The following is a 25,674-nucleotide window of genomic DNA, read 5'->3' on the forward strand; positions in this document are numbered from 1 at the left end:
CAATCATCATGCCACATGATGATTTCGACCTCAAATTTGATACGCTCTTCGCTCCTCCATTTTCCTAGTAATTTTGAAAACAAGTAAGCACCCCACACCGTCTCCCCCATCCCTCACAAAAAAAATGCTCCGATCCTTCAGTTGATAATAATAACCGGTGTTTATGTGGTGCTGGCGTGGGGTGGGGCTTCTGACAGGAGGGGTGCTCTCGGGACGGATGATGTTGTTGTAGCCCACGCGCGTTACGTAACACCATAATTTCCTTCAGGTAGTATCCAGATACGTTTGGTGGCTTGTACCGTGTAGTCGTAGTGTTGTACCACCAACAAGGGCCTTAAAAGAACTACAACCCTCCATTTTCAGTGTAACAAACTTGACTTCAAAAAAAATTAACTTGTGCCCCCCTCAAACGGCGCCAAGTAACTAGCACGACCAGAATTTGTTTACCTAGTAACTGTATTTGGCGATTCTTTCTTACGCCGAATGGCCATAGCCATAGCCATAGCCATAAATTCGACAGAAATCTTTAAGCGATTTTATTTTTAAATTGAGAAAGATCTTCATATTGTTTAATTTAGACATCATAAATTTGATAGTATTTGAAAAAACAACACACCTAACGAAGTAACACGCAGATGAATGAACACCTGAAGCTACAGCGGACCCAGACTTATTTACGGAAGAATGAAAAAATGGGTGATTCAATGTCCCCCTAGGATTTCACTAGCTCAGAAAAACAAACGAACGGCAATATTTTTCGCAGGGGTGCGTTCTTTCATTGCTATTTATCAACTATTTATATGGGAAATGCGCTATTTGGGGTCATCTGCGTGAAGAAAAAAAAGACCTTTCTCTTCCCTTTTTTAGTTTCAAACTAGGATCTATTGTATCCAAAAATTTGTAGTTATCTCCATCAGTAAGTGCTGATACTGTTTTCGTAAAATGCAATATCCACCCTCCCCCCCTCCCCTCGAACGCTCCTGACAAGCCAGCCCGCGCGCGCAAACGAATTCGCGAATGAAAAAAATTATCTGGATTTTAGCAAGGAAAAAAGAATGAACTAAAGGTATCACTATCTTAATTGTTGCTGTTGCCTTGGGTTTACCTGTTCCAGTAATCAAGCGTTTTCGTCTTTTCACCCTCCTCCACCTCCCTAAAGTGGCCATGGGTGGTATTGCGTGACGAACAAACGGCTCCCTGCAATGCAAGATAGGCTGAACGTCCTGAAAGCGCCGACATTTTTTGTCCTTCTAGCAGCGATCAGATGTTATGTTTTCGTGCACTGTAAACCAAGCAATACTCTCAAATGACTTAGCCGTCGAAGAAGATGCAGTCGTGATGAAATGCGCCGAAAGTTGATCAAAGATTTGTATTCGACCAGTTTGCGTGGTGACTCATCGGACGTTTAATGTAAACAACCGGCTCAAACTTATGCGACGAACGACCAGAGAATCGTGCTAAAATGGCATTTGGACCTGTCTTCTACCATATTATAAGGTAAGAACATTTCGAAATGTTTTTCTATGTGCTTATTTTAACCTAATATGGGTCAAGACATGAACACGGACTAAAAATTATGTCTGACCCACGACTTCAAAGTTTACCGCGGGGGGGCAAATATTTGCATTTTGTACGGACTTTGAAAAGTTCTCACGTCGCTCTTCATCATTTGCCCAAAGAAATTTTTACAACAATGTATAGACCATCCTTCTAACATTCAACCACCAGAAGCTTAATCGATTTGAAGGTTTCGCACATGGTGAAAATTAATTTTTTTCACGAAGTACTTTTACTGCAGTGAATTGTATGCCTTCGAAATTAAATTATTTCGCATACACAGAACGACGCAATATTTCCCAAAACCATTCCAACATATATTTAAAGAAAGTAAGAAAAGATTTTAGTGTTTTAAAAGCGGTAGAATGATTTGTTCTCGCACGCGAGGCTCTCAAACCCGTGTAACAATTAAGCGCCTGAAATGACGATTTTAACGGATTTTCGTTATTTCCATTTTTCTTTGAAATAAAAGGATATTTCACCGAAAAAACTATACAGTGATTTTAGTTATATCCTAGCCTATCTGACATTAAAATATGAAAGAAATCGAATTTTCCACCCTTGCCACGATATGTTTGATTTTTACGGACAGGCGCTCTTAAAACATGAAGGAATTTAGAGATTTCGCAACTGCGAGAAACCTTGCGGATACATAAGTTTAAGTAATGTGTTTCTGCGAAGCCACAGTTGCGGAAACGTAACGTAATCACTTGCGGGAATTCAAGTTTCCCTTAAGAATGCGTCACAAAAACGGAGACGGAAATGCTCCATTTCACCCTGTGTTAAGCTTTGTTGGTCTAAGACGAAGAGCTTACCTTTCAACAAAAGGCCAACAGGAAGACATTTACTTCAAAACAATAGGCCCAACCCTTGATCAAACTGATATTCCTTGCGTGATATCACTTCCTTTATATAGTTTTGACTTTTGGGGAACCTGGTGCCTGTATATGAACGTATTCATCAGATTTACAATATTTCTGGCTGACATGAGCCGATTACCAATTTATTCTATCTGCTAAAAGTCATAATCTGGCTTATATAGGGCGAGAGCTAACTGGCATAAGTAATTTTCCAGGAGATGGATTAGTACCCAATGCAGTCTATTCTCAGCAGCAGGTGGAGGTGGGAGGAGGGGAAGGAAGAGAGACAGCTAGGCCTTGAACTTAGTATAGTTTAAAATGTTTAGAATTTTGGCCGAGTGAGGCATAGTACTTATACGTGGAGGCCGATAATCTGTATTTCGGAGAGTAGCAATATTAATATCTGAAACACTTCCACGTGTCGAGTTTGAAGAGGTCCGAAGAAGAAGCACCTCGTCAATTAGCCGCGTGTCACACGTTGTAGCTCGACAAGAAAAGAATTATCTTTCATAGTAGGGTAGATTGGCTATTTGAAAAGTTCCACCCCGCTGAGGGCAATCTGTTAAGCCTGGAGACGTGAATACGCTAATTCGTATGCTCTAGGCAGACGAAATTTAATTTTTAGTCTATTTTTTATCTATTCTTATCCTACATTTTGAAACCAGATTTGCGCATTTGGTGGTGGTGCATGTAAGGTCAGCGTAAGGTTAGTGCAGATGTTCGTGACAGTTTTTTTTTTTTCGTATTTTGTTACTATGGCTCCTTTAGCCTGGCCTAAATCTTGCTGATCATATTGAATTTCAGAGTTAACAGAAATTTTACTGTCTTTCAGAAAGGGATCGTTTGCCATGATGGAACTTGCCTGGACAAGCGATTATAACATCTTGTTTTTTGTCCATGGTTCTTTTCATGTTTTGTTTTGTTTTGTTTATCTCTTGACAGCAAACTCAGTTTGCAAACAAAACAGCCTTACTGGGTTTGTAAAGAAATTATATTGCTCCTTCTCAAAATAAATATGACACTTTATCTAAGTAAGATGTTGATAACACAGACATGTTTTCTGCACGTGTTTGCTTCCCAATTAAGAAAATTAGACTGCTATTAGTTTCACATGCTTTTTTTTAACTTTTTGTTTCACAACTGCCCAATTTTGGTAACAAGGTCGCAATCCTCCCCCCCCCCCCCACCCCCAACATCCCCCTTCCCCGAGAAAAAAAATATAACAGTAATCTCAGTCCTTCACAGTGTAGTCTGATAAAGGAGAGTAAGGTGTATTTCCTTTCAAAACAAAGGGTCAGTTTGACTTTACTTTAAAATTGGGTGTCATTAGTGTTATTGCCAACTCGACCTGTTGGTACAACAAATCTCATGATCAATGCCTTTTCTGTGACCTAGTGAAATTTGCTTCTTCCTTTATCTATTTATCCCATTTTCGGGCAAGGTGTTCTCTTTTCCGGCAATCTTTCGGCATCAGGCGTTATCAACCAATAAACTTTATCTCTATTTATTTCAAAACGGGGTAAATCATCGCCTGAGAATTTCGGATATAGCTGTTAGAAATTTCAAGTTTTCTTCGGCAAAATGACAGCTCAAAATTTCGTTACACGAGAAAACTAATTCGAAGCTGGGAGGCAGATGCATTGTTAAAAAAGCGAAAAAAGGTCAGGTAGCATTTTTGAAAAGCCAACAGCAGCTCGCAAATTCGGGAAATAAGATTCCATTCCCTAAATCTTTTTGTAGCTTAAATTCTCAGCTAAGGCATTAGAACAAATCAAACTCCATTAGCTTACACAAATATGTCTTTAAACGGCAAAAAACGATCCGAGAAACAGGTGAGACAAGATTTTTAATATTTTTCTTTAATGTTCGCATTGGGTGATATAGACCACCCGCCTGAAAGGGTTTATTTACAAAAGCATATATGTACAGCATTCAAACAGCTTCTGCTTTCATTGAAGCTATACACGAGGTAATAAAAATCGTGATGTTGAGCAACACACTAAGCTATTTAAAAAATATAGTTACTTTATTAGCAAACTCATACACACTCCCTAGCGGTTTTCTGAATCCTTCTGCGCTAACAGGTGAGAATAATCTCCTTTGCGATTGTAAAGGATTCGTTCATATTATATAAATTAATAATTTAGTGCGGAAAATAACACACGCATGTTAGACTATTCCTTCTTTCTCGTCTGGTAGATTGTCTATCTTCAACATGTTACTCATCTGTAACTGAACGGGTCAGCTTATAATTTAGACCGGCAATTCGCCTGATTTTATCAGCCTTCTTGTATTTCTATTTACATGTATCTCAGGACAAACTATCCCTCTAAGAGCAAGGACTCTGCAACAACAAAGTGCCCAATATCGTACCTAGAGTTCTCAGGTTCTTTGGCCAGCGGTTGATAGCCAGGAAAGACTCTGGAGAATTCGGGATTTTTTTTTGATTCTGCATCATAACGGCTTACATTGTTTTACTTCAGAAATCTTACGTTAGCGAAATTAAAGTTCCCGAATCTCTCATCTGGTGACCAAGCGCTGACCAAAAAGTCTGAGGACTGTGGGTACAAAATTGCCGAGTGCCGTGTTCACACTTAGAGGGATAATTTTTCGGACGGATTATTACTGCAGAGAAGTTATTGTGTGAAAGCAGCCATTGCGGAGAGCAAAGGTAGGGAAATACATGAAGAGAGTATAAAAGTGGGCAAGTCTTGTTTCGTTTTTAATCCTTCTTTCAATTTGGCGCTGCCCGACCTCTGCTCTCTGCAAGTTCAATGCCTGGAATGGAGCGTTTTTTAATTGAGCATCGAAAGTAACTTCGCGTTTGCTTTGGTTTTGTGTTATCACGCTCTGTGATTGGTTAGAAAAACTCGCTCCACTTTTTCAATCACTGAGAAGCAAGACCAAAACCAATCGTGCCTTACTCGCGCGCGTTTTCCCGCGCTTGGCGTCGGCTACGTGCATTTCCTTCGAATTCTGATTAGTTCATTGCACTGTTAACATCTTTTATGATCGGCCAAGGTAATTGCTTTGCTTTTCGCCTGTTTAGGACACTCAATTTAAAAACGCTCTCTTTTAAACATTTAAGCCCTAACAGTGATCAGCATCAAATTTCTCCTTATAATATCAATGCTTATTCAACCCCTGAGGTCATGAGAATTAAGGACATGATCACCCAAGGTGAATTTTCTTGATATTTTAATAACTTCTCCCCGATACTTTTACAAGAAAAGTATGGGGACAAGATAGGAGAATTTTGTCTTTGATAGAAGGGGTTAAAGGGTTGATAGAATGTTTATTACTACTACTTAGTTCACAAACAAGTCGAATTAGACGACGAACTCGTCTCAAATATATTTGGTATTTCAGCATTGTGTTCCAAGAACCATGAGCCTTGAAGCCGAACCGACCATTTTATACGAGAACACCATTTTACAACATGTCACAACAAGTACAAAAAATTATGTTGTTAAATTTCAATTTGGTAATCCAAATCTTTAAAATTTAACATACGAAGACGCAATTAAAGCTTGTTAAAAGAGGGAAATTCTAAAAGCACCTCTCAGTTGATTTTGTCACTCAATGAATTCATGACAAAAAAGGGAGAATAAATCTGTGAATTTGTAACCTTCAGTTTACCAAATTCCTGCCAGACGGGAATTCCGTCTTGAGACGAGTTTTTCATCTCATATAAATTCAGCACTTTTTCTAACCTACCTCTTTGCAAACTGACTAAATTGTTACAACTATTAATTCATAACACACTCTATTAAGGACAAACTTGAAGCTGCTCTTTATGCCTTCCCAGAGCCAGTGCCTCTAATTCTACCCAGCTCTATCAATTTGGTTTTACTTATTATGGAAAACTGAACGTGAACTAGGGCGAGTAAAAAAGGAAGCCACTTTAACTCGCTCCAACCCTCCCTCTGTTTTCTGAAACCGATAATATATAAATAAGGCGGAGGAACGCATTTCCAGTGTAGTCTGCTGTCGAACAGTACACCAGATATCAATATTTCAATATAAAAATATAAGATATAAGCTGAAATTCAATATTAAAATGGAACCCCACTTCACGGCCATCAAATTGTTAAGCCAATGACACAAGATTGTCGTACGAATGCTGAGCAGTGTATCACGAGATGTTGCTTGTTGAAAACAGGCCATTCAACATGTTGCACTTTGTTGAAGTGATGTATCAAATATATCAACGAGTTGTGCGTCGTTAAACGAGATAAAACCTGGTTCTATTGTTTAACAACGTGCACGTGCAATTTTGCTCCTATTGGGAGAACTAAGATTCCCTTTCTTTTCTTTCCCGCACGCCTGTGTCACTGACTGAAACATACATCTATCAATGTGCAATGTGTTGAGTGGCCAATGAAAACAATTGTCAATTTGTAATGGAGCCCACAAGTCTAGACATCCCTCAACAATTTCTGTTGTTGGGAGATCTCGGATTTCCTATCTTCCGGAAATGCCTGTGTCATTGACTGAAAACATACATCTATCAAGGTGCGACATGTTGTGCGGCGGTAACACACATCAGGGAATTCACGATGGACCCGACAAGTTTAGCCATCGCTCATCAATTGTTGAGCAACGCTTTATGAAAATGTCATGGTCTGAGAAAATAAATCCGTACCGACAAAGTCAAAAACACTGGAAGTGGAACCCTGTACAGAATGTCATATATTATTCCAATATATACACATATCAAATCTCTTGCCTGAAAGAGCACATGCTTTTTCCGTCTTTCATCCCAAGGCGAGTGCTCTTGCAGACTATTATAAAATCAGAGGAAGAGATGTCGGGGGGGGGGGGGGGGGGTGTCATTTAAAATTAGTGACGGGAAGAGGCGAGGCCCATTTGGAAGTTTGAAATAAGAGATCATGAACTTTTTGGGGAAAGAAATTTCCTGGAGGGCTTTTATTGCTTAGGGGAGGGAGGGGTGAACAAATATTCGCATGAATTTTTCTAAGGGATCTTATGCCATCAACATGCTTTTTTTTTTGGGGGGGGGGGGGGGAGGGGAAAGGTTGCAGACTGGGTCGCTGGACGTTTTTGACGTCACCTTTCAGTTTTTGCCTGATGAGACTTTGTTGTGTCCAACATCCGGGCCTAATAATAAAACCCCTTGCTTGACTTTTATACTCTGAGAACCCTGTTGCCCCTACCCCTCTCACCCCTGCCCTCCCACCTGGGTATGAAATTCCAATCACCCAGAGTGCGAATAGATAGAGGGAGAAGTCAATAAATCTATTGATAATTGATAGCTGGAGAGTTATACGCCAACCGTCAGGAATGTACTTCTTGCTCCAAATTGTCTGTTCTTTGGCCAATCTTGGCTAGACGGTCATGTTCCTGTAAGTAAAGTACAGAGGAATGAAATACGTCTTATATAGGTCTGATGTTTACCCAATAATAGGTCTTAGGCTATCAAAACAAGGCGAAAAAAGGGTTTACATTTACAAATGGCGGGAAAACTCTCTCGTTCGTTGATTTATTGCCAGTGTATCCAGCATTACGGGATTACAACGACAGGATGCCTTTTCGCCTCGTCACGTATTCTAAGCCCCATTCACACCAACAAAACATGTTTAAGTAAATCAGGTTTAACAAAATGAAAATTGGTATCAGAAAGCTGAACCATTGTCTTTGACAGGATTCAAGTAAACTTTAACTTAAGCTTTCATTGGTTCTAAATCGGCAGTCGACAAAAATCCGAAAGGAGCTTTTATGAAGAAAACAATTTTAAACTGTGTTTAACTAAACAACTAGCCTTGGTGTGAACGGGACATTAGTTGTAGAAAAGAGGATTTATTATTGTGTGCGGTATTGCGGAGTTACGGCAAATAAAAGTATTGCCAATATGCATAAAACTTGGTGCACAAATTTCACTGAGGGAGGTTACGTTCCTGTTATTGAGACATTTGGCCAAAAAATATGTTTTGTATGCATACGTTACTGAACTAGCGTGAGGTGCCATTGGGAAAATATAGGTCGATTTCTTTCTTTCTTTTTTTATATTTTCTTTCAAAGATAAACTTTCAAAAACAAAACAACAACAACAACAACAACAAAAAAGGGACGACACCAATATTGTCCCAATACAGACCAAACGAGCTATTTCACTCTATTTCACTAAGGTTTTTATTATGTAGGTGTTCCCCTTGCTGCTTTCAAGTCAACGTGAAACTTGTTTATGTTGTTCGTCTGGATAATAAAATGCATCAATCACATATTAAAACTCCGACACGATGTTTTGAATAGTTCCTACTTCATAAGCTTAATTTGAAACATTTTTGCTTTGTTTTCTTCTTTCAAACCTACGTTGTAACACGGGCGCGGTTCATCTTAGCGGGCCGGATAGGAAAATTCGGACGGCTCAGGGAGCCAATCAGAATGCTCCTTTTCAGAGCGGACCAGTTAGCAGTATGTTTTTTTTGTTCTGGAATCGTTCTTCTGCACTACGCACCTGAAAACGCAACACTACAAATTCAATACGCTAAGAAAACAAATTACACTACAGAACAATTCCTGACCAGACATCAAAATATTAATTTCACAGCACCACTTAACCATTTAACTACGATTTGTATTAAAAGCTGAAATATCAAGCTGGGAAATATGCTTTAGTAGGCCAAAGGATTATGGCGACCATACTTGGGTTGCGTAGCCGAGATGTCACGGGAAGATAGAAAGGTACAGTGTACGACGCGTTTGGGTGCTTTGGACGTGTACCTAGAAGCTCGGCGCAAAAAGTCAAGGAGTTTGTTGGCTTTCACACACTGTTCAGTCACCTGTTTGGTTTTTGTCATTCACACCATAAGTATTTCCCAATAAATTTAAGGAGAGGGAAAGAAACATTGAAAAATGTATGTTCTTTAATGTTTCGATGAAAACTTTAAAAATTTTGCGATACGATTTCTGTTTCTGCGAATTCGCAAATAGCGTTTTTAGCTTAAAAAATGACATTTGTAGACCCAAATTGTTCTCGGAAGATTTACGAATTCATTTTAGAACCTCTGTTTACCATCAACCAAGCAAGCCAATTTTTACAGGAGACTTTGACAGTATTTTAGAATCTCGCCTCAGCCACCAGTTTTAGCTCAATCTCTTCTGAGCTTATTTTAAGTGCTTTCTTGATTTGAAAGGTTCTCCATATTTCTGGAATGTCGAGGAACTAACAACAGTGTGTGCATTCCTCATAGTCTTTGTTGTTATCGGCCTATCGGTATACATTTTTGCTATCAACTTGTGTTTGTCTAAGGTCAAGTTTTTGAAACAAATACCAAGGTCGTGAGGAATTAATATGTCTCCCCTGTTTGTTTACCTCTGAAACTCGGGCGATTGGGGTATGCATGTACGTTATCCAAGGGAAGATGCGAGGGAAGATTTTTTTTAGTTGTATAAAATTTGTAATCTAGCAACTCTTTAATTTGTAGAATATAAATTTTCTGATCATATTTTCGAGGGGTGGGGTAGGAGTGAGGGGTCAGGGTTGATCAATCGGACGGAGGGGTAGAAATATTTTCGCACTGTTCTTTGTTAAGTTAAGGTTGGATGGTGGATGTGGGTGGGTGGGTGGGTGGCAAGGGTATATTTTCACAATCGTCGGTCGTGGTTCAACAGGGGTCTCTTTTTATCCGAAGAGAACTTATTGAGTCTAAGAATTACAGCTCTTCGTCTCTAGATAGTATAACTTATTGACTTACTGGGTTCTGAAGATTAGTATCAACCAGCGCAATGTCAAACAGGCCCATACAGAGATAAGTCAAACGGAGGGGAATACCTAATCAATGTTAATCACCAAGCCTTAGCTGAAAGACTAAACCAGTGCACTACACGCTCAGTATTGCTGAAATATTCTATCCTATCCATGCAACCAAAACTGTGAGTTTGGCACAATGAAATGAATATACTGAATGTATTTCTAATCTTATGTCACACTCCTAAAATATCTAATTGAGCAGTCCAACATCATTGTGGTATTCCGTATTCTGCAAGACCTGCATTTCTCAGAAAATATCAGGGGGCGGATTTAGTTGGTGGTGGGAGGGGGAGGGCTGTTTATATATATTTGAAAAAAGTTTTTTTTCCGTCTTTCGAATGGTATTAAGCAATCAATTGTTTTAATACATCCTCTTAAAGTCTGTTTACCGAACATTTGGTCTTTTAGGTTCTTCAAAAGTCACACAAACAATTGCAAGCATTCATAGTGTTACAAAACGATCAACTAAAGTAACAACAGTTGAGATTCAGTTCATGACCAAGGGTTAAACTACAAAACTGAGGAACCTCTATTTCTTACACTGCAATATTTCCAATGACCTACCTTGCAATATTTTGATTCACCCATGTCATGGCCGCTTAATCTGATTCATCATACCATAGTTTCCGCTCAGACTGTCCACGCTAAAGATGAGGAACCATAGGTCACCCAGTCGATAGACAGCTACAACAACAATCACGTCCCCTTCGGTCTCAAGCAATCCCCCCTCGTACAATGTAGTGTCTCCACTAATAAAAGCTCCACCATGAATACACAGCATGACCGCGCAAAGGCTGAGCTGTTGGTTGCATTCGCGGGGATGAACACGTTAAGCTGTAGACAGTCCTCCGTTATCAGAGGGCAAAAGGGATTCCTACGTAGTTTTTAACAGTCTTGTTCCATGGTTGGCAAGTTAGTTATGGACCCACTGGCCGGACCATAAGTTGTAATAACTATTGAAGTGATCGTGGAATATGTGCGCAAAACAAGGAGTGAGTAAACTATCGCTTGAAAATAAAATGTGGTCATCATCTGACGGTGGATCTAAGCTATTGTGATTCAGCAAGCTACACTGCACTCCCCGCTTGAATCGGTCTGCTTGATGTTGCGTGACTGTTAAGTGACATAACGTGCGTGACGCCTCCAGTAGTTTGGCTACGGAACCAAACTACAATCGTCGCCAAAACTCTTGGGAAGATTCAATGCTAAGTTTTACCTTGCCTTCACGTTCCTCCCCTCTCCAGTATCAATCTTGAGTTTCAACTGTGAATCTTTAGGCATTATTCTTGCATTATTTATCGTGGGGAATTCGGATCGAAAAACGAAAACGGAAAAGCAAATAAACATGATTTACCGGGCTTGTTTTTTTTTTATTTTTCCACTGAAGAGAAACTGTTTGCAGTTCTTTTGCTTCCTCCAAAATTCGACTCGCTACAGATTAAAGAATGGTACAGACCGTACGTATCTTTATCTCTCCCAGCTCACGAAGAGCAAATACTATGTTGTAGAAAGAAGCAGAGATCGATACAACGTAGAATTACGGTTTAAAGGTTATTATATTTCGGCTGGCCAAACCAGCCTTCTTCAGGTACAATGAAAATTTACATTGGGGCATACGCTTATATAACAAATATAACACATATTTGTTATATAAACGTATGTCCCAATGTAAATTTTCATTATCAGTACCTGAAGAAAGCTGGTTTGGCCAGCCGAAATATGGTAACCTTTAAACCGTAATTCTACGTTGTATCGGTCTCTGCTTCTTTTATCATTTGTATTTGTTAAGCCGATGAGATCAACAATTGATCCAAGGTATACCAGCAGGATTATCGTCCACAGTTGTTGCTTAGACTTTACTATGTTTTAGAGTTCAGTTCTCCGCATCCGAGTGAATTCCTCCCGGGGGGGTAGGGGGTACTTTACCCATTTTTGGGTATCAGGGTGCCGCTGGGGATTTGCAACCCTGACCCTGTTTAGGACGAAATTAACCTTAAATACCCACCTTGTGTAGGACAATGTCCTCTATTTTGAGACCCTATTTAGGACAAAGGACAACATCTAGCTCTTGTGTCACACAAGTGTTTATTGGCATTAAAGGCCCACCGTCACTTACCGGACGTGATGTTCCACGCATTGAAACACAAATACCAATCACAACAGATAAAATAATATACTACCTAGAAGTGATGACGAAAAATCCAAAAATTTCGCATTAGCAGCAGTGAACCATAAGCGGAAACTCAATCGACGTGAAGCATTGCTCGCTAAAATAAATACAGACTAACGTCTCTGATTTCGGATTGCCAAATACTCGACGACAGTCTTGCAACTATACCCTGTCTAGGACGGGTCCAGGGCAGACTTGTTTGAAATTATATACACTGTTCAGGGCAGAGAGGCAAAAAACCATACCCTATCCAATGGCACGTCCCCGTATAGCCCATATAAGGGAGTACCCCCCCGCCGGGTGAATTCCCCCGCGGGGAGGGTACTTACTTATAGGAGGCTTATGGGGATGTGCCACTGGATAGGGTCGCACTTTCACGACTGGATTGACTATAATGGGGTTGCTTTTTCAATAGAGTTACTAGAATGGGGTCGCACATTTTCGGATTTTTGGGGTAAGAAAATGCTATTACGTAGGGATTCAAAATGGTCTCGGTTAAAAAGGTCAGAAAGTTGTTGGTTATTAAATGTAACAATCACCTCGCATGACATTCTTTTCTTGAAACCAAAACTTCAATATCAACCAGTTACACATTAGCACAAAACCACTCGTCCAGAACAAAGTAGATGCATAAATAGAAAGTAACTTAGTTGGGATCGCGAAAATTACATTTTTCCAACAGCGACTAAGATGGGGTCTATAACTGGCCACAAAAATGCTTTAATGGGGCAGGGGCTCTGAGAGGCCAGCGGCAGATACACAGCAAAACTGAACCCAAGTATCCCACCCCCCCCCCCCCCCCCCGGGTGAATTCCAAATACCGTAGAACACGGAAACATTCAGTTGAAAGTGTACTGTGGGTATATTTCAATAATTCCGAACTCCAGAGTGAAGAAACAGGACGACAACAACACTAAAGGCAAAATTATCTTCAGGTAAGTTCACGAGACATGTTGATGTCTAATAGTCATTACTGGCGTGTGTGTGTTTAGGTTTTATATCAGTATAATAATAATAACAACCTTATTTATCCACGGAATCCTTATCACTAAAAAGTGGTCTTCTAAAGAGCTGTGCGCATTAAACCTAGTGCTAAAAAGCTAAGGCATTAAAATTAACAAACACAATTGAAAAATCCTATAATAGGTGCTAAAACTAAGTTAGAAAAATTCTAAAATACAATAGCGGAATAGAAATTATTTAAGGTGGCTTACTACAGTTTTTCCGAGACTTAGTAGCGCGCGCTATGATAGCCCGCCACACGTCAGTAATTGTCGCGCGTGCAAAAATGACGCAAGTAACCTCAAGAAGTAACAAAAACCACTTCAGCACTTGAAAGGCGTCAAATCTCTTTGGTATGTGTAGCGATAGTTTCAAAACTCCGTTCAAACATGTAATCAAGCCTAAAGCCGAAAAAATATGGCAAAAAAGTTTGATAAACATTCGGTAAAAGAGCTATAAATTTACTGTACCTTTCTCGCAGGCGATACATGGCGTTACATGAGCGCGCGCTTAAATAAAGGGCATGCGCAATTCAATTCTCGTCCGAGGTTGTAAAAACCTGTCTTTGATCGAAGATTGCTCGAAAACTTACCGTACAACTTATGATGAAATTTTCACGGTTGATTTGTTCGGGTGAATCACGTTTGGAGCCAAAATTTTTGAAAAATCTGTAAGACAGATTTTGAGCTATTTTTGATTTCACATTCTCTTAGTTTGCACAAAAACTGTCTTGCAGATTTTTATTTTACTTTGCATGAATGTTAAATCAGACCCAATTTCTTATTCTTGAAATTTTCAGGTGGGGTCATACGGGTAGAATTTGAGAAAAACGTGACTTAACCTACTAGTGCCCAGTCTCTCATTGGGTACTCGGTCGCTCGTTTTGGCTATTTGTTGACGTTTAATTGTTCAAATTTCGCATAGAATCGTAAAAGACTTAAGCAAACAGTAAATAGTGAAGGGAAAAACAGCTTGGAACCTTTTTTAAAAGAGTTAAAAGTTGTGCCCTTATACTCCATTAAAACTGTAGTAAACCACCTTAAAGTAGTGGCTTGCTTAGCCTCCGCTGACAGACTGTTCCATGTTACTGCGCCCCTATAACGAAAACTTTTCTTGAGGGCCTCAGTGTTCGGTCGCGGAATAAACAAGTTATGTTGTACACCTCGCAGATTATGTCTATGAATGGTATTAACGCTAGCGAATTTATCAGACAGGTATTCGGGTACGAGGTTATTTACAATTTTTAACATTAAAGATTTTAGTTGTTTTGCACGTCTGTCAGCGAGGCTATTCCATATAAGAGCATTGAGAATCAAGGCCGATCTGTCGTCCCAACTAGACACTGTTATTATGCGTGCAGCCCTGTTTTGTAATTTCTCTTGTTTTTGGCTGAGGCCATTACCGATAGAGCCCCAGACAGCGCTGCAATAATCGAGATGCGGAAGAATCAATGACTTGTAAATCGTGACAAGGGTACTCTGGGGACATATCGATCTTAGCCTCCTCTGGGCAGCAAGTACTTTAGCAACTTTACTGACGACTTCGGAGATGTGAGCCTCCGACGAGAGTGTTTCATCAACCTGAACGCCCGGGCATTTGTAACTATTGTCTCTTTCAATTGAATGCTCATCAAGGCATATGTGAGGTTCACTAGGGAGCAAAGAGACTCTCTGGAACTGGCTTGTGCCTGTAAACAGACATTTAGTCTTGAGGACATTAAGACTTAGACGGTTAGAGTCAACCATTGTTTCAGATTGCCTAGATCGTGAGTCAGGGATGAAAACAGCTCTTCAGGATCTTTGGAGGCAAACTTGAGTGAGATTAGTTTCATCGGCGTACATTCTCACATCTGACAGAAGATTACGTTTACAGTTTGGGAGATCATTTATGTACAGTAAGAATAGCAGGGGGCCAAGAATTGAACCTTGAGGCACCCCACAACCAATAAAGTTAGTTTCAGAATTTGCGTTGTTTATAACTGTAACTTGAGTACTATCAGAGAGGTAGTCTCAAAAAAGATTGAGACTTGCACCTTTAAACCCATACAGCTTCAATTTTGATAGGAGGATCTCATGGTCAATAGTATCAAATGCCTTTTCTAAGTCAATAAACAATGGCATTTGTCAAACCGTCGTCGATGTTACAATACCAATTATCTGTGATATCAATAAGAGCTGTAAGAGTAGAGTGCATAGGTCTAAAGCCAGACTGAAATTTCGAAAGTAGCTAATTGTCATTTAAATATGCATAAACCTGATTAAAGATGGCTTTTTCAAGGAGTTTGGCAATTACATAAAGTACAGAAATTGACCTGTAATTAGCCGGGTCAACCCTCGAGTGAGCTTTGAAAATTGGAGTTACTCTAGCACTCTTCCAGTCTTTGGGAATGATTCCAGTAGAAATAACTAAATTGAAAATATGTGTCAGGGAAGACGCAATAAGTGTAAACGATAACTTTAGGAGGCAAGTTGGAATACCATCGAAGCCATCAGCCTTGCCCACAGGAATATCGTTCACAAGTTTGCGCAATCCATCAATGGTCAGAGTAGTTCAAGCTCGAAGGTGCTGTCACAGGATTCTACAAAATCACGAAAATTGACTCGAGGAGGATTTATGTTAGCCGCTAAGTTAGGGCCAACATCAGTGAAATGCCTGTTAAAAGCGTTGCTTAGCTCATGAGGATCAGTTATCACCGTGTCACCAATAATCAATTTTGACGCTGGAGCAGAGCAATTTTGACGCTGGTGACGGTTGCGATTCGCATTATTCTGTCTCTTTCCCATATCAATCGTTTGATTTCACGGGTGAGCCAAGGAGCCTTCGAGTTTCTAACTCTCCTTTTCTTAACAGGTGCATGAAGGTTGGCTACTGCTAAAATTGATTGTTTCCACTTCTCCCATGCTCTAGTAGGATTATCAATTTGCTCTATTATGTCCCAAGGAATCAGCGCTATGTCATTCATAAAGTCATCGGGCACAAAATTTTTATATTGTCTCCATTCAATTATTAGCGGGAGCGACCTAGGGCATGTTAATTTTCTAGAGACATAGATTAAGTTGTGATCGCTGCAACCAATCTGAGACACACCTGATGTAACAAATTTGTCTGGCTCATTGGTATGAAATAAGTCGACAAGTGATTTGGAACTTGATGTAGCGCGAGAAGGCTCCCTGATCAATTGAGCACATTGATACGATTCACAGAGTTCAATAAGGTGTCTAGCCTCATTAGCTGGGGTAATTGCCATCATGTCACAGTTGATATCACCTAGTATATTTGATTCAAGATTTTCCGCTTCAATCTTTCTCAGAAGGACCTCGAACCTATCAAATATCTCAATTGGTGAGTTCGAAGGTCTGTACCAGTTTGAAAGAAGAAATGGCTTAGCCTTGGGTTTTTGATTACTGTCTAGTTTTTTCATTACTCTCTAGTAATCATGTGAAATTTATGGTAAAATGGTAGAAAATAACGCGATTTTACCTCAACGTTTTTGCTCGACTTCGTAAGGGAGTCCCGTGGCCTGTTATGTGCACGACTTCAGAAGATCACTGCACGCACAGTAAAATAGACGACACCGAGTTCAAGGAATTTTAATATGAGGGTTACCCGCGGTGTAATCTAATTTTATTCTTTACAGCTAATAAACTTAACCCTTACAATACAAAATATCCCATAATACACAGCTGTGGTACAAAGAAAGACAAACTCATCCTCACCAATAAACCTAACCCTGACAATAGTCCACAGAGCAAAAAAAAAAAAAAAAAAAAAAGAATAAATTATATTGCACTGGAGATGAACCAAATATGAAGTTGTATATATCGAGCTGTATGAAATGCTAATGCTTCAACTCGCACCGATGTATATTGATCAAGTTAGGGCTAGGGTTTGTAGCGTTCACTGAAGTCTCCAATAGGTGGATATGCAACATTTGAAGTACGATATAGCCAGCATTTTTAAAAGTCTGCAAAGGCAGTAGATCAGTAGCCTGCGTCACAGACGGACTATAACCCCCAGTAATAATGGTTATTACAGGGGGTTATAGTCCGTCTGTGACGCAGGCTATAGATCAGCGATTCCCAGGAATTACTTTGCAAGTCACACGAACTAGGCTGAAGCGGAAACGTTGTTTTAGAGTCCAGTTCTCCGCATCCGAGTGAATTCCAAACACCGTAGAACACGGAAACATTCAGTTGAAAGTGTACTGTGTGTATATTTCAATAATGCCGAACTCCAGAGTGAAGAAACGGACGACAACAACACTAAAGGCAAAATTATCTTCAGGTAAGTTCACGAGACATGCTAATGTATAAATGAACGATTATGTAGTCATTAGTCAGTGGCGTGTTTGTTTTTAGGTTTTATATCAGTATTGCATTACTCTCTAGTAATCATGTGGAATTTATGGTAAAATGGTAGAAAATAACGCGATTTCACCTTAACGTTTTTGCTCGACTTCGCAAGGGAGTCCCGTGGCATGTTATGTGCACGACTTCAGAAGATCACTGCACGCACAACAAAGTAGACGACAGCGAGCTCAAGGAATATTAATATGAGGGTGATCCGCGGTGCTATATTAAATTTATTCGTTTACTTTCAATCTTTGTTTTTTATGGACTATTGTCACGGTTAGGTTTATTGGTGAGGATGTTTTTATTTATTTATTTATTATTATTTTTTTAATTTCTTTTATCGAAGCTGTGTTTAATGGGCTTTTTTGTATTGCCAGGGTTAGGTTTATTAGCTGTGGGGAAGAAATCATATTACACCGGAGATGAGCCGACTATGAAGTTGTATATATCGTGGGTATGAAATGCTATAAATGCTTGCACTCGCACCGATGGTATATTGATCTAGTTAGGGCTAGGGTTTGCAGCGTTCACTGAAGTCGCAAATACGTGGATGTGCAACATTTGAAATACAATGTAGCAAAAATTATAAAAGCCTGCTAAGGCAGCTGGACCATCGGTCCGCCGGTCACGCGAACTAGGCTGAATCGGAACGTTGTTGTTGTTGTTGAATTTTCTTATCATTTCTTCGCAACGATAATTAATTAGCTATCAACTTACCAAGTTGTATCGCACTCACTATTTTCAAAACTTTGGAAAATTTATTATCTAGCCAGGAAAACATTCGTTGGAGAGTCAGCCTTTTTGAAAAAATAATGATGCCGATTGTTGACCACCACGCTTATTTGAATAATAATTGCGTGACTTTTTAATCTATAATCAACATGTCTTATTATTTGCATTTGAAATCCATCGCAAGCAAACAGCGAGTCACATACAGCAAGCACATCGAAAAACAAATACTTTAAGTGCTAAATCGTTAAACAGGAGCCGAAAAGGGCGCTTCTTTGGCAGTCATTAAGAAATTAATTACATTAAGTGCGATGTTCGTAGCGATTTAATTAATTACTAGATGCGAAGAGCTGTCATCTTGCTCTGTCTTAAATATTTAAACACTGGTGCAAATAATATTAAAATTTATAATTAAGTAGCGCAAAGTGATGATTAAGTGCGCAGAGGACCGTGAACGAATTTGCTGCTTGTATCCGTAGAAGTTAGTGACAGCTCTAATCAGCCAAAAATAGAAACGCAGACAATAGGGAAGGCTGCAGCCATGTGGAACTGACTAACGCGATAGCCGGCTTAAATTCAAACGCTTGCCAATCGGTCATTTCCACAACGCCTGACAATGGCTTAACAAGCAAGAATCTGAAATATCATGTCGCTGTCGCATATCGAATGCTGTTCCTTTTCTCACCTGCATACTCATCAAGAGTTTTTTGCGTAGCAAATAGCGAAATTGTAAGGTTTGTATGAGGAAAAAATGGATCTAGTGTCTTAGGGAGTGTTCATTATTTATAGGGAGGAGGGCTGGCAAATGGGAGGGGGGCAAGCGAAGTTTACTTCCCTATTTGGGGGAGGGGGGTCAGAAAGGTTTTACTCTGGATCTGGGGAAGAGGGGGGGGGAGGACAAAAAAGCTTGAAGGTTGATATCATTAGTTTTAGGTTTTTTTAAATTCTTTAAAACCGCATGACATTTAATGTACTTGTACCACAGTAAATCAAACCATAATCTCACTCCAATAGTTTACACAGCAAATGGGTTCCATTCAATGGATTTGCTAGTTAGATATGTTTGGATTTCACTGGCTGCACCAACAGATAGGCCGCCCTCAGAAATAAGTTAATCTATGCCTTTCACTAGAACGGTTGGGTGAATACTGTCAGTGTTTTGCAGACAGATCATGTCATCTGACAGTGGCAATATAACTTCTTCTGCACTTTGCCCAGTCAAGGACTCCACAACTGCAGCTTGGCACAGTCTTTTTTCTCTTTCCTTTCCTCTGTTTTGCCTTTTTCTTGGCCTCTTTCCGCCTCCTACTCACTGCATTTTTTTGTGTCTGCCAGTTGTACAAACACCCTCTTTAGCTGCCTTGTGGTATTTTCCAGACTAGTGATTACACTCTGTATCACTCCAATCTTTACATTAACATACGTAATAGTTTCTTCCACTTCTAGCGTAGCAAGCAAAAGGCAGGCGAGTAAAGCGCTAAGTGAGTATGGTTTGATAATAGATGCACCATTGGGAGGGGGGGTGGTAAAAAACGTTTACATGTTCTAGCTGGGATGGGGGGAGTTATTCTTCATCACAGAGGGGGGGGGGAAAGTTCGAAGCGTTCCGTTTCCCCATTTGCCAGCCCCCCCCCCCCCCTCCCCATAAATAATGAACACTCCCTTATGGGGGTATCCACCGATGTAGCGGTCGACATCTCGGAAGACTCTCGGTCGATTTATCGAGCAGGTAGCGGTCGAGTTTCCGTCGAGTATCAGTCAAGTATTGGCCATGTATCGACTGATGTGTAAGCGACAGTCGGCCGCTTCACGCTATCGATGTTAGGTCGTTACTTCGCCTGCAGATCACCGACATATCCGTCACCGAGAGACCACCGACAAATCATCGAAAGTTGATCGACGTCGGATGTTGTTTCTTACAAGGGGTGTTGACCGAAGCAGCCGACACCGCGATACACGAGTAACGATGAAAGACACCAAAAGTCAATTTAAAAGTAAGGGAAGAAGGGAGAAAATTAATTACGTAATTAACCAGAGCTGACCATGTGACTGGGAAGTATCTGCCAAGTCTCAGCGTTCGCAATTATACAATGGATGAATAATATAGTACACCCAAACTCTCAAGTGACGTAAGACAACGAAAGCAAAAGGTGCATTCCTTAGTAAACCAATAGTGTCCGAGGCAAGATAAAGTGAAAAGTAAGTAAGTGAATGAATGATTTATTAACAAATGCAAAAAGAAACACGCCCAGAATCATACGTCTGGACTTACAATTTCATATAGCTAACTACTATAAAAAAAGAACTAATCACAAACTATTGACAAACCTGCAAAGACATATAAAATTGAAAAGGCATCTATTCACAAAACAGCGTTTATGACGTTCAGTTATGACACGTGGCAGCCTTTTCCTAAGTCTTTTTGATTTCTGGGCTGGAAACAGTTCATGAAGGGGATGAGTATTATCAGCAGTTATCTTATCCCATAGTATCTTTGATAGTAATTAGATCAGTTATAGGTGTATATGTGCTGGTATAGGTGGTTTTCACCTCACGCATCATCAGGCAAGTGAAAAAATAAAATCCTCAACCATTTAATAGATAAAGTCAAGAAATTGATATGTTGTAGAAGAGGGATACATAAACAACGTGTGAAAGCCACAGGGCTGTGCGATATCTCCTAATCGAGTTATTCGAGAAAATGTACCACGGAAAATTACAGAGTTTAGTATGGGACGCCATGTTGGTGCCCCGTCTGATGGGCACCAACATGGCGGCCGGAAACCAGCAAAAACATCTGGAGTTTACCTTGGCTATTTCAAAGCCTTTCTTCTCTCTGCTGAACTTTCACACATTGACATTAACGCTTCTATTACATGTTAGCTGATCAGACCTAAAAAAAACTCGAGGCGAATCGATGTTTTCGTGTACGTGACATGTTTAGAGCAGCAATCCTTCTGTCACGCACTGCGCAAAAATCTAAAATTCAAACTGCTCCATTTTCAAAACAAAGAATGCTATCCTGCTGAAAACAAGCAAGCCGATGGAAATTTAGATTTTCTTATATGTGATGAAGATAAAAACCCAAAATTGTGTTTAGTTATGAATTTCAGTTTTTTATGACGTCATGTGAAAACTAAGAATAGCCATAACGTAGAGCCCGCTTGCAAAACCTATCAATTTGGGAGAGATATTTACTATAGTGGGCACAAGCCCACACCTCAATCGCATAGGTGAAAAGGAACATTACCAGGCTGTCAAACAGTAGTGTGAGCTCTTGTAGTGAGTAGCCGTAGTATTTACAAACTCTAAGAATGCAAAGTCTAGAACTCGGTTTGCTTAGCATATTTTCTAATTGAGTGTCCCAATTACATGGATATTCATTGACTCTAACTCCTAACAGCTTTAGTTCACTCTTCCTAGCTATTCCATCAATTGACTCTGGGAAGGGCATCCTGGTTTCACATTCATTATATATCCCAAGATAAATCCCCAACACCAGACACCCCCCTACCCCACCCCACATCCCGGACTAGTCTTCGGTGTTGTGCTTTCATCTGTTTCTCGGTGTTTGGAAACCCTGATGGAACACTCGCGCTCGTTTTTGGTATATTACTTGTACGAGCGATCAAAAATTCTTTAAGATTCGAATTTCTTTTTTCAGAGATCGATCGTTGCGTTTTCATCAAGACGCGTATCATGGATCAAGGCGAAGTGAAGAATTGTTTTTAAACAACAATGACTCGCATTTTCGGCCAATATTTGAGTCCAAGAAGATGGACAAGGCTATCAATAATTCTCTGGTTTGTTTTGATGGCTGCCATTGCCAGTCTCCACCTTGTTGTGTTACCATCTGTCAGTGGGGGATATAACGACGAATGCTTCCTACCTGATGAGAAGCTACAAATGCTTAGAATCATGGTGCAGAATATTTCCCGGGCGTTTGACAAGTTTGGTGTTGTGTACTAGCTTGACTATGGTAAGTTTTAGTCCATGCTTTGGAAGGGAAGTTTAAGAATGTCCCCAGAGGTGGAAGAATGAATTTGGCAAATTACTTTATAATAATTATTAACAATAACACTTTTATAATCACAAGCTGCCCATGGCGTTTTAGGAAACAAAATGAAACAAAGGAAAAAAAAATTAAAATACAAGGTTGAAAACTCGGAAAATACTATTCTTGGGACTGTTTTAAGGTGGATTTCTACTGTCGCGTAATGCTATATGCCTGGTAATCAAATGATAGCTGTAGTTTTCACATATCTTTCACATACATCTATTCCAATTAACGTTGTGGGATCAAAGTATAAAGCTAAAGATTTTTTTTTTTGTTTTTGTTTTTATGAATAAGTTTATCAAAATCGGCATGCCTCGTCCGTCCAGTGAAGATATTCGATGGCGACCCATTTGGATGAAAGAAATGTTAGGTTAGCCTCTTTGAAGATGCCTGTAAGCTTTAAGCTTTGATCTGACTACGCCAATTGAAAAAACTGTATGCAGCCCATCAACATTCAAATCCTAGCAGTGATCAGATAATATTTTATTAAAAAGAAAAAAGAAAAAAAAATTTAAAACGAGCTTTCCATTGCCAGTCTGCAATCTTTGACAAGTGATGAATAAAAAGCGCGAACATGAAATATATACCAGAAAAAGTGTGAAAAAGCAAAATTATCATACAAACAATAAAAATTCTTCGGGGGAATATAATGTTAAACTGAAGTTCGTAGTAAAAGTTCAGCATTTTATTTTCATTAAGAATTTCTATGGTCTTTATTATAATTTTGCTTTTCACACTTTTTGCAATATACATTTCATGTTCGCGCTTTTTACTCATCACTTGTCAAAGTTTGCAGACTGTCAATCAAAAGCTCGTTTTAACCTTTCCTAAATTTTAACCAGAGAACGCTTTGAAAAAAAAAATATTATCTGTTACCCTGGTTACTCGTCCATTTTTAAAAGTATTCAGGATGTTTGTCACACGAACCTAAGAGCTGAACTCGAGGCTACCGAGAAACAACTGCAGCCGGAATTTAAGTCTGGTCACATAACAAAACATAATAGCAAAACAACAACACAACAAAACAAACAAAAACAAATACACACAAAGTGATTAACATGTTTGCCGTGCAGGAGATCGAGGAGGACATTCACAAATTTATCTTGTCGTTAAACTTCTTAAAGCTGGTATGACGTTAGCCGGTAGACTATTCAACAAACGAGCTCCACTGCAGGAGAAGTTGCGTTTTATAAAAATCCGTGCGGAGCTTAGTCAGACCAAATTTGTTTTCTTTGTTTCTGAGCTCATAATCAGTGCCGAATGGCATGAACAAGCCTTGCGAGTATTCTGGGGTTTGACTTTTTGGTTTTACTCGTCTGGTGCATGATATAAAGGTCATCCCACGCAAGTCTGTTACGGAGCTGGGAGGCACTTGAGTAGAATTCAGACCTACAGTAGTTATAATCCTAACAGCTCGATTTTGTAGTTTAACTTGTCGGCCAAGTCGTTACTTAGACCCTCCCGCACAGGGGAGAAGTAGTTGAAATGCGGTTCAATAAGAGCTCAATGTAGCAGTATGGTCTTTTCTTCATAAATCAATGGCCTGAACCCTCTTAACAGCTCCTATATCAGAAGTAATAATTTTAGCAATCTCATCCATATGTTTAGACCATGATAAATTCGAGTCAATGAAGGTCCCCACCTATCTCGTCAGAGCGGTACTTGAATCCGGCTGGGACCTCTGAATTTTAAGTATGGTGCCTTAACCACTACGCTACACTACAAAAGAGCCGAGAGTTCAGAATGGAAGGACTCGCTTTCTAATTAAAAAAAAAAAAAAAAAAAGCGGGAAGCGGTCAAGATTTAACCCTCGGAAATATCTCATCAGTAGAGCACGTGACCGATAAATTTTGTGTAGGATAAAACGTTACGTTGGCAATTCATTTTACTTGAAGGAAAGGGATTAGGGTATCTAAGGCTTCTCTCTGAATCCAATGAATCTAGCAATACGGGCAAAGGGATCAAGTCGGTGTCGAGAACAGCGATCGCAGTTACCAGGTTTTAGTCGGTCGTGCCTCGATACCACAGTCTAGTCGTTATGCAAAGAATCTGAAGTTTGGCTGCCCCCTCATCGCTAGCGATCACCGACGGTCATGGAAGTTAGAAAAAGCTATCAATCCGTCATCTTCGAACGTAGGGAAACAAGGCTATACAACTTTCTTCGGTGTATTCCATCGCGTTGTCACGAAATCGCAGCGTTTCGCATTTTTACGTGATCGTCTTTTGTAGTGATCTTATGTGGAAACCATGAGCTATTTATTTTCGTTTAACTAATGACGTTTGTTTACGTTTGTCCTAATTAGGTTTTAACTGGTCAAACAGACGGATAAACTTAGCGACGCAAAAGCTGACCTCATTGCTTAGCCTCGGGAGTAGGTCTCTTCAACTTTACAAAGCGGGAAGAATTAATAACCCATTTTTTTTTTCCGTTTACTTCCTAATTTCAGGGACATTGCTCGGTGCTTATCGCTTGCGTGATATTCTTCCTCACGATCATGACGCAGATATTTCGTTTCTCTTGAGTTCAAACCCTTCACAAGCCTTCCGTGAATTAGCTGTGTCTGGTATCAATGCAAATGGACTAGCGGCGACATATGAGAAAGTGTCTCTTGACTTCGTTAGGTGGAAAGCTCAGAACAGAACAGCTGTTGAGAAAGCAGAAGTAATGCTTCAAAAATTTTACCCAGCTTCCATAAGGGACAATTATCTGGTGAGATGGCATCACACATTGGAGACCTTTCCACTGTCGTGGGCTGTACCCACTGCGAGAATAAACTTCCACGGAGTCGATATCGCTATTCCTAATTCGCCGAAGCGGTTACTAGCATTCAGATATCCATGGTCTTACGGAACGTTCAGATTCCAGTTCCCCTGTAAGTGGAAGTGTTGGGTTCCCTGTTGGTTAAGAGCAAGCAATGGGTGCTGAAATTGAAGCGTATACCTCTGGCTAAGAACGAGCAGCGGTTATTGCTTGAACGTTAGTGGCGGTAATCCTAGCGGGTATCATTCAATTGAAGGTCGGTGCAACTGAAGGTAGCCGGATGGAGTAACAGTTGCATTTTGGTAGCCTCGCTGGTGCATGGGATTGGGTTTGTTGTTGGCTTTCGTCCTTGCTCCAAAAGGTTTTTCTCGGGTTTCTCCGGTTTTCCCCTCTTCACAAAAAACAACTCTTC

General features: G+C 40.0%; 1 pseudogene across 1 annotated transcript; it reads left to right on the forward strand.

Moving 5' to 3' along the window:
• The first annotated feature begins 17,434 nt into the window (after window positions 1-17,434).
• On the forward strand, window positions 17,435-25,427 carry LOC146455010 (ribitol 5-phosphate transferase FKRP-like; annotated as a pseudogene). Its single transcript, XR_014859124.1, has 4 exons — window positions 17,435-17,647; window positions 18,093-18,169; window positions 22,109-22,423; window positions 24,949-25,427. The product of XR_014859124.1 is annotated as a ribitol 5-phosphate transferase FKRP-like (transcript).
• The last annotated feature ends 247 nt before the right edge of the window (window positions 25,428-25,674 follow it).

Source organism: Pavona decussata, unplaced genomic scaffold (assembly GCF_977016875.1).
Source record: "Pavona decussata unplaced genomic scaffold, jaPavDecu1.1 SCAFFOLD_289, whole genome shotgun sequence".
Classification (NCBI taxonomy): Eukaryota; Metazoa; Cnidaria; class Anthozoa; order Scleractinia; family Agariciidae; genus Pavona; species Pavona decussata.